Source organism: Panthera tigris, chromosome B2 (genome assembly GCF_018350195.1).
Source record: "Panthera tigris isolate Pti1 chromosome B2, P.tigris_Pti1_mat1.1, whole genome shotgun sequence".
Taxonomy (NCBI): domain Eukaryota; kingdom Metazoa; phylum Chordata; class Mammalia; order Carnivora; family Felidae; genus Panthera; species Panthera tigris.
This window is the reverse complement of record NC_056664.1, coordinates 808,366-818,906: the sequence shown is the minus strand read 5'-3', so window position 1 is coordinate 818,906 and position 10,541 is coordinate 808,366. Positions and strand designations below refer to the sequence as shown.

Below are 10,541 nucleotides of genomic sequence, written 5' to 3'. Positions count from 1 at the left end.
GCCTGAAAATACATAAAAGAGGAATAAATTGAAAGTTTTTTTTGTTAAAAAGATTATTTTTCATGAAGATTGTCTTCCTGGCTATGGAACTTAATCTTTAATCTTTATTTATCCAATAGCAATTTAGTGATTCATAAAAAGAACTCATTCACTTCAGAAGTTATTGATTTTATCTACAACAGAAGAAATATGTGAATGAAAAATAAAAACAAAACTATAAAAATGTTACTGAAACAAGAGCATTTTGGAAATGGCATAGGTTTTGCCCACACTACTGACCAGTGTTTAACAACCTTTGAGTTATCAGCCTTTGAGTTTATGGTTCTTTCTTCAGGTACTGGAAAAAATGAATGATGATGGGGAAAAATGCAAGTTCTGAAGGCTACTTTATTCTACTGGGTTTTTCACATTGGCCTCATCTGGAAGTAATTCTCTTTGTGCTTATCTTGATGTTCTACTTGACGACATTGATAGGCAACCTGTTTATCATTGTCTTGTCATGCCTGGATGCCCGTCTCCATACTCCCATGTACTTCTTCCTCTCAAACCTCTCTTTTCTGGATCTCTGCTACACCACCAGCTCAATCCCTCAGTTGCTGGTCAATCTCTGGGGCCCAGAAAAGACCATCTCTTATGCCCGGTTGCATGATTCAACTTTACTTTGTCCTTGCACTGGGAACCACAGAGTGTGTCCTCCTGGTGGTCATGTCCTATGACCGTTATGCAGCTGTCTGTAGACCCCTACATTACACCGTGCTCATGAACCCTCGTTTCTGCCACCTGTTGGCTGTGGCTTCCTGGATCAGTGGCTTTATCACCTCAGCACTTCATTCCTCCTTTACCTTCTGGGTCCCCCTCTGTGGACATCGCCAAGTGGACCATTTCTTTTGTGAGGTTCCAGCAGTGCTGCGACTATCATGTGTTGATACCCGTGCTAATGAGCTGACCCTCCTGATCATGAGCTCCATTTTCGTCCTCATACCACTCATCCTGATTCTCAGCTCATATGTTGCTATTGCCCTGGCTGTGTTTAGGATGCAGTCATCAGTCAAACTTCAGAGAGTCTTTGGAACATGTGGATCCCATCTTATGGTTGTGTCTCTCTTTTTCATTCCAATCATGTGCATATATCTGCAGCCACCATCAGGAAGTTCTCAAGATCAAGGCAAGTTCATTGCCCTCTTTTATACTGTTGTTACGCCTAGCCTCAATCCTCTAATCTACACTCTCAGAAACAAAGATGTAAGAGGGGCAGTAAGGAGACTAGTGGGATGGGAGTGGGATTTGTGATAGAGAGATCACAATTTTTATCCTGCAACTTTTGTTCAGAGTCTGGTCCATCTTGGAAGGTGGTTTCCCTCTTTCTTTGATACTTATTTTAGTCCACAACCCAGAAAGCATAGAAGAAAGTTCAGTCCTAACTTTGGATTCATTTTATTGACTAATTCTAAAACACTATCTAGAGGTAACTTTTTGATTTGTAACACTTTAATCTTTAATAATTCCATATTTAGTGTCCATAGAAATTAGGGACTTTTTTTTAAGTTTATTTATTCATTTTGAGAGAGACAGAGAAAGCACAAGTGGGGGAGGATCAGAGAGAGAGAGAGAATCCCTAGCAAGCTCCATAAAGCACTGAGCCTCATGTGGGCTTGAACTCACCAAACAGTGAGATCATAACCTGAGCTGAAATCAAGAGTTGGATGCTCAACTGACTGAGCCACCCAGTTTTCACTAGGAGCTGAGTTTTAAAAATAATATGTTAAGGGGAGCCTGGGTGGTTCAGGATAATTAGGCATTGGACTCTTGACTTTGGCTCAGGTCATGATCTCATGGTTTGTGAGTTCAGGTCCCACATCTGGCTCTGCACTGACAGTGTGGAGCCTGCTTGGGATTCTGTCTCCCTGTCTGTTCCCCACTGGCTCTCTCTCTCTCTCTTTCAAAATAAATAAATAAAAACTTTAAAAATAAATAAAATATAAGAATAATATGCTAAATTATGGACTGAGCAATAATATCTACAAAAAGATGGGAGCAGTATAGTAAAGACATAGATGAATGGAGTTTTTGGTCATTCACAGGCATTCAATTTAGCTAAATGGTGAAAAGATGTATGACAATTCTTTGGTTGAAGCATACTTTTTTTCAGATACTATATTATAGTGTTTTATTCTATGGGTCTATATGCTTGTCACATTGAACAATATAAAGAAATATCTGTTCAAAATCGTTCATTTATTCACCTATCCAATTATTCATCTACTCATTCATTTATTCATTTACCTCAGTAGCTAAATATCTTCTAGATTTCAGAGTTTTGTTGAAATAGATGAATAAAGGGGCGCCTGGGTGGCGCAGTCGGTTAAGCGTCCGGCTTCAGCCAGGTCACGATCTCGCGGTCCGTGAGTTCTAGCCCCGCGTCAGGCTCTGGGCTGATGGCTCGGAGCCTGGAGCCTGTTTCCGATTCTGTGTCTCCCTCTCTCTCTGCCCCTCCCCCGTTCATGCTCTGTCTCTCTCTGTCCCAAAAATAAATTAAAAACGTTGAAAAAAAAAAAAAGAAATAGATGAATAAAACACTCTTTTTGATTGAATAGAACTCATTTTCTGGTGGGGGAAATAACAATATAAGATAAAAAAAATAAAGTATCATTATATGACTTAATTTGTCACTGGGCACAGTGCTAATAAATTAGGATAGCTTTTTAAAATTTAAAACAAGGGGTGTCTGGGTAGCTAGTCGGTTAAATGTCCAACTTCGGCTCAGGTCATGAACTTACAATACAAGAGTTTGAGCCCCACGTTGGGTTCTCCACTCTTAGTGCAGAGCCCGCTTGGGATCCTCTGTTTCCCTCTTTCTCTGTCCCTCCCCACTCTCTCTGTTTGTCAAAAATATCAAAATAAATAAATAAACTAATTAATTAATTAATTAATTAAATTTAAAACAAAACAAGGAGTTTGGCCATAAATCTTGAAAAATAAATAACTATTTGTAATTCCTGTAAGATGATACTATTCAATAAAACCAAAGAAAGCGATATGTGTTTAATTTGTTTTGATTGGGCTTTCTTAATGACATATTGAAAGTACATTAAAACTTTTCTTTTAAACATCGTTATTCTTTCTTTTAATGTTAAAAAAGAAATTGGTCCATATTCTTTAATTTATCGCTCTTAGTGGTGGATAATAATACTGATGAGTCATGGGTGGAAGAGACTCTCCAGTAATACAGTACAGGTAAGCTTCTCTTCTTTTTTCTACTTTTTAAAAAAACTTAAAAATGTATATACATATTTTTTTCCACTATATGTATACACATATACATATAGTGGGAATAACTTTTAAAATCGTTATTTATATACTGCCAACTAATTAGAATTCATAAATGGAACAATTAGGTGAAGTATCTGAAGCAGATAGAACTAGGTTCTGAAAAAATAATATGATTCATCCAAGGGATATCTTAATTATCTGAACAAATTATTGATAAAAATCATTGATTGGCATGTTAATTTTGCTTTTAAAACTTAATTTAATATGAATATTTGTCATTAGTATGGATATTACAAAAACCTTATATATGATTTTTTTCAATTAATTAATTATATCAATATGTGATATTTTTCTTGTAATGGCTTGACTGATGTATTACACATATCACTCCCCTCCCATCACCACTTGAAATAAACTTACTTTGCATATTCTATTTCAGAGTGGGAGACATGTTCAGCTGAAGCTAGTCAGCTTATATATAGGGGCAGTGGTCTAGGGATAATTTATTTTAAAGTGATCTCTTAGACACTCATCAGTCAGAGAAAGACAAATATCATAGGATTTCGCTCCTATGTGGAATTTAAGAAACAAAAAAGATGAACATAGGGGAAGAGAAGGAAAAATAAGATAAAAAAAGAGAGGGAGGCAAACCATAAGAGACTCTTAAATACAGAAAAGAAACCAAGGGTTGCTGGAATGAGGTTGGGGGGAGAAATGGGCTCAATGGGTAATGGGCATTAAGGAAGGGGTGTTGGTATGAACACTGGGAATTATATGTTGGGGATGAATCACTAAATTCTACTCATGAAATTATTACACTAAATGTTAACTAACGTGGATTCAAAAAATAAATTTTAAAAAAGGGAAAAAGGAAACTCGTTACTTTTTTAGCTATAATTCAGATATTAAAGTTTTAGCTTATCACCTCTTTTAAGATCTAGATCCTATTAAGTGAATTATAAAACTAAGAATATAAAGTACAGGATCTCCCCTAAGCTCCTGAGTGCATTACTATTACATGGTCTGCTGTGCTTGGATCCCTCTCTGTGGATTTTGTTTTCTTCTCTCATCCTCTTTTTAATCTCTTACTAGACATGAACATTGATACAAGATAGAGTCCCATGAACCTATACACAAAGTAAGGCTCATATATATAATATATTTTTTATTAAATAATAGTTTTAATATTAAATCATGTGATGGGATCCCTTTACATATCACACATATTTTACAAAATATGAAAACATGGACTCCTACTACCTCCCTGGAAATACTACCATTTGGAATACCTCATGTAGCACTCGTCTTTCTTTTCTTTAAAAAAAAAAAAGGCATGAGCAGGGGAGAGTCAGACAGAAAGACAGAGAGAGATAGAATCGCAAGCAGCTCCACAGTGTCAGTGCAGAGCCCGATGCAAATTCATGAAGCCACGAGATCATGACCTGAGCCAAAACCAAGAGTTGGATGCACAACCGACTGAGTCACCCAGGAGTCCCCACTCCAGCATTTCAACAGATTAATGGCTCTCTTTCTTCAGGTCTATTGAAGTATAACTTACATACAATAAAATCCATCCATTTAAAATGTACAGTCCAATGAGTTTTGACAAATGTATAATTATGTAAATATCACACAATGAAAACATAGAACATTTCCCTGACTCCCAAAAGAACACTGTGCTCTTTTGAAATTAATTCTCTTCGTCTACCTACAGCTTTAAGCAGGGATTAGTTTTCTTTCACTATAGTTTAGACTTTTCTTTCTTTTGTTGTTGTTCTTTTTTAGAATGTCATATAAATATAATGATACGGTGAGTAATCATTGAGTTTGACTTTCACTAGGCATGATGTCTTTGAAATTTATGCATGTGTCAGTAGCTCCTTCCTTTTAAGTGATGGCTAGAATTCCATTGTATGAATAATGCACAATATATTCATTTGTCTGATAATAGTCTTTTGGGAGTATTTACTTTTTTGCTAATATGAATAATGCTGTCATGAAAACTAGTAGACAAGTGTTTGTGTGGGCATGTAATTTTCATTTAACTTGGGTAAATGGGTAGTAGTGGAATTGATGGATCATGTCCCTAGTATATGTTCACATTTATTAGAAACTGTCAAAATGTTTTCACAGTGTCTGTACCATGATCACTGCAAAGAGCAGTATATGTGAGTTCCAACTGCCCACATTCTCTCTAACACTTGGTATTGTCAATCTTTATTCTTTTAGCTTTTCTAGTAGGTTTATAGCTATATCTCATTGTGAGTTTTTTTTTTTTTTGCTTTCTAATTAAAGTATAATGAACATACAGTGTTATATTAGTTTCAGGTGTACAACACAATGATTAAACAATTCTATTCATTACTCAATGTTAATTAAGTGTAGCCATCGTCTGTCACCAAACAATGTTATTACAATCTTATTGACCATATTTCTTATGCTGTACTTTTTATATCCATAGCTTATTTATTTTATAACTGGAAGTTTGTACCTCTTAATCTCCTTTTATCTATTTCATCCATCCCCACATACCTCCTCCCTGACAACCACTAGTTTCTCCTCTGTATTTAAGAGTGTGTTTTTATGTTTGTTTTTCTCCTTCTTCCTTAGTTTGTTCATCCTATTAAAGAACACAGGGCTGTGCAGGAGCCTGGAGTTTATGGTAAAGCACAGCGAAAACACAGGTTATATGCTTTCTGCATGTGCCTCTGTCTCCTGCTGTTGAATGGCTGCTCAAAGGTGCCATTTTGCCCTTGGGGAGGCAATATAACCTCTTCCAAATGCATAGCAGGAAGTAGAACCATGCTTTCCAGTGCAACCCTGGGGATCCCCACACCATGCTGTCCACTGTCCACCTCCAGGCCTCCACCCTCCTTCTCCCTAGGAGCACAGCTACTCACCTGGATTGACTCTGGAGAATGGTGCAGACTTCAGAAACCTCCCAAATTCAGCTCCACTGTTTGCAAAACTTGCCATAGTCATTTTCTCTTAATTCCCCAGCCAATGGTTTCAGGGGTGTGCTTTTCTTGCATGAACCTGACACACTGCTCCCTCTCCCCCTCTCTCCTTTCCTCTCTGAGAAAAGGGTTCCCTCCCTTCCATGGCACCACAGCTTTTTTCTCCCCCAACTCTACACTCTGCACTTGTACCTGCCTCATTTTCTCCCTCTAGTTATGCAGATTGTTCTCTTAATCCTCTGATCAATTTCCTAGTATTTGAAATGATTTGATGTTGATCTTTCTGTGTTCAAGAGATGAGGCAAGCCCAGGATCCCCCTACTACTCCACCATTTTAACTCCTACCCCAGAATTGAGTTTTTTTTTAATTGACATTATATCCTGTGACTGTGATAAATGCACATGTTATTTTTGGTAGCTTTTGCATAGACCGCTTATTATTTTCCAAGTACATGATCATGTCATCCACAAATAAAGACTTTTATTTCTATCTCTCCAATCGCTCTGCCTTTTATTTCTTTATCTTTCCATGTTTCGCCTGCTATGAAGTCTGGGTTACTAACAAGTGGAAGAACTGGGAGCAGAAATTCTTGCCTTGTTTGCAATCTTAAGGGAAAGTATTCAGTCTTTTGCCAATAATGATGTTATCAGCTGTATTTTATTGATGTCCTCTACCAGGTTCAGAAAGCTTCTTTCTATTCTTGGTTTGCTGAGAGTGTGTGAAATTTTGTCCACTGATTTTTCTGCATTTCCTGAGGTGATCCTGTGTTTCTTTCTACTTTATGCTATTAAATGGGAAATTTTGAAATTGATTTTCATAAGTTAAGCTAATTTGCCTCCTGGGGAAAAAAAAATCTAAGTTGATCATGGCTCACTGTCCTTTTAGCATTATGCTGCACTTCATTAGCTAATATTTGGTAAGATTTTTTTTTGTCTAAAATAATGAATGATGTTAAGCAGTATTTTTCTTTTCTTGTGATGTCTTGGCATAGATTATATACCAATTTAAGTCTGGCTTCACTACATGACTTGGGAAGAATTCTCTATTTTCTTAAAGAGTTAATTTATCATTGATATTATTTCTTCTTCAACATTTAATAGAATTCACAAGTATAGACATACAGATGTATACTTCTCTTTGTGGGAGCATTTTTAATTAAAACTAAAACTAATTTCACTAGTATAAAAGTATTAAGAATTTAAATGTCTTTTTGAATCTATTTTGGTTATTAATATCTTTCAAGGGATCTAGGACTTTCACCTTAGATGTCAAATTTATTGTTCATAATATTCCCTTATTATCCTTTTAATCACTATAAGATCTGTACTAACCCATTTTATTTCTGACCCTGTAGCTTGTATCTCCTCCACTTCGTTCTTAATCAGTCTAGCTAGAGATTGTCTGGATTGATATTTTTCAAAGTACCAACTGTGGTGTCATATGTTATTTTTAATATTTTTGTATTTCATAATCTGCTTTTATATTTATTATTTCCTTCATTCTATTTTTCATTTAATCTTATCTTCCTTCTTTAGCCTTTTAAAGTAGAAGTTTAGATAATTGATATTAGACATTTCCCTTTTTAAACAACATAAGCATTGAAAGCTATCAATTTCTCTCTAACCACTGATTTAGCTGCATCCCATACATTTCGATAGTTTTCATTTTCATTTTCATTTTGCTTCAAATACTAACCAATTTCCTTTATGATCTCTTCTTTGACTGAAGGCAGTAGCACATTGAGTGCTGTCATGAAAGACTGAGTAGAACAGATATAGGAAAATAGGGTTCCAGTGGAGATAATAACTTTATATAAATCCAGAAATATTTGATTATTGTACATCATGTCTATCTTCTCAGTCCTTTTTCTATCCTTCACACAAGCCTAAAGAATTTGTCTTGAGAGCAGAGTCAAAACAGAAAAATCCAGTGTTTACAGTAAAGGCAAGTTTTCATACGTGCAGGTCATTGCAATGTCCAGAACTAGAGTCCCTTACTGAACAGTGGGTAATTTAACAGTGGGTAATTTAGAGTCCCTGGGAGTAGATGAGGAACAATCAACTCAGAAATACTATGCTAATGCATAAGCATGCCATCACCTGCCCTACTTATTTGGTCAGTCCCAGAACTATCTTCATCATTCTAAATCAGGTAATATACATGGTACATGGATTAAAAATTGTTTCTCAAAATGGACACCTACCCCTTCTCAAGCTTTATCTTCATAGACACTTTTACATCCTTGTTTCTCAATGTATTGATGAGGGTATTGATACTAAGGTTTATGTGTACATAGAAGACAATAAAGAGTCTGCCTGGTTTTGGCAATGGGAGTGTGTTTGTTGGAGAGAGATCAGTGTCTATAATCTGCTCTATTGCTATCTATCTTCTATCTATAAATCAGTATCATCTATCTATGTATCTATCATCTATCAATCACTATCAATATATTTATCATCTATCTACCATTATCATCCATAAATCATTATCTATCTACCTATCTATCATCTACTACTTATCTGTCATCAGTAATCTATCATCCTGTTTTAGAATAGGAGAGACACAGTAGGAAAATATAAACATCGAAGATTTGCTTTCCTCTAGTAGCTGATATAATGAAAGGTCAAGTGACCACATGCAATGTACCTATAGGAGATGAGGGTTAGAAAGAGGGCATAAGGATGATAAGTTTTGTGAAGACAAAAGCCCTTAGGGCCATTGTATTCTCACAGTAGGACAGCACCTGAGGCTAGGACATCAATATGAAAGCATGACCAAACATATGAGTATGTGATGCTAAGTAGTGCAGGGTTCTGTAGCCTGCAGCATATTCATTTTGATAGCCAGGAGGATGCATCTCACGCTTCCAGTATGGGAAAAATATAGTACTGGATGGCAACTCCAGGCAGATGTGATCTTATCTGCACTCCAGATGAGATTATACAACATTGGATGGGTGGAGTCTATGGTGAAACTCATATCTGGTAATGAAAGGTGACTCCCTGAAACCACATTGGTATAAGGGACAGAAAATCTAGAAGTGAAAGCAAGAAAATATCCATGCTTCTCTGGAGACAATAGGTAAAAGTAGGAAAATCCTACTTTTAGGATTAGCCAGAGAAACTTATGAGGATATAGCTTTCTAAAGATCTGGTGTTGTTCCTTTCCATTTCTTGTAGCCTTTCCTCTTGAAGAAAGATGAGTGTCTGTGATAAAGACAAAATTGGTGAGTCCAAAATGGAATGACCCTGTAGGAGAAGTGGATATTTGGCTAGAAGTGGCAGCAAAGACACATGAAGCAAATTCAGCTCTGATATACATAAATTTGGGAGGGGGCGATTATTATGGGTCATCACTATGAATTACTACTACTATCCTCTATCTTCTTTTCATTTTGTCATATGTACAAAACACATTTGCAAATTCTGGGTATATACAAGGGAAAGAAAACTCAATATCTCCAACTTTTCTTTTTGTAATTGGGGGAGATTCAGATCTTTCATTTTCCCCTCCTGTAACCCAAAATATTTCACTCTACAAGCCACTGGCATTTTTACCTTTATTCCTGTACCAGGGGAAACCAAGATCACTTTAAGAATCAATTTGTTTGTATGTATGTATACTTACATACATTTATGTATATACATACATAAATTCAAGTTAGTTAGCATAGAGTGTAGTTATTGGTTTCACGAGTAGAACCCTGTGACTCATCACTTACATATAACCCCCAGTGCTCATCCCAATAAGTGCCCTCCTAATACTTCACCCATTTAGCACATCCCCTTAGCCACCTCCCCTCCAGCACTCCTCAGTTCGTTCTCTGTATTTAAGAGTCTCTTATGGTTTGCCTCCATCTCTGTATTTTTAAACATTAATTTCAGTACAGTTAACATACGGTATTATATTAATTTCAAGTATATAATATAGCAATTCAACAATTCTATATATTACTCAGTGCACATCAAGGTAAGTGTACACTTAACCCCCTTCATCTATTTTGCACATTCCCCCATTTACCTCCCCTCTGGTAACCATCAGTTTGTTCTCTATAGTTAAGAATCTGTTTTTTGGTTTGTCTCTTTTTTTACTGTGTTAATTTCTTTTGTTTTTTAAAGTCCAGATATGAGGGAAATCATATGGTATTTTTCTATCTGACTGGTTTATTTTGCTTAGCATTATACTTCTCTTGCTCTATCCATGTCATTGCAAATGGCAAGATGTCATAATTTTTAATGGCTGAATAATAATCTGTCATAACTTCTTTATCCATTCATCTATCGATGGACACTTTTGCTTCCATAATTTGGCCT

At 36.1% G+C, this 10,541-nt stretch overlaps 1 pseudogene; it reads left to right on the top strand.

The window, feature by feature from the left end:
- Positions 1 to 350: 350 nt before the first annotated feature.
- On the top strand, positions 351 to 1,290 carry LOC102961778 (annotated as a pseudogene).
- Positions 1,291 to 10,541: the final 9,251 nt, after the last annotated feature.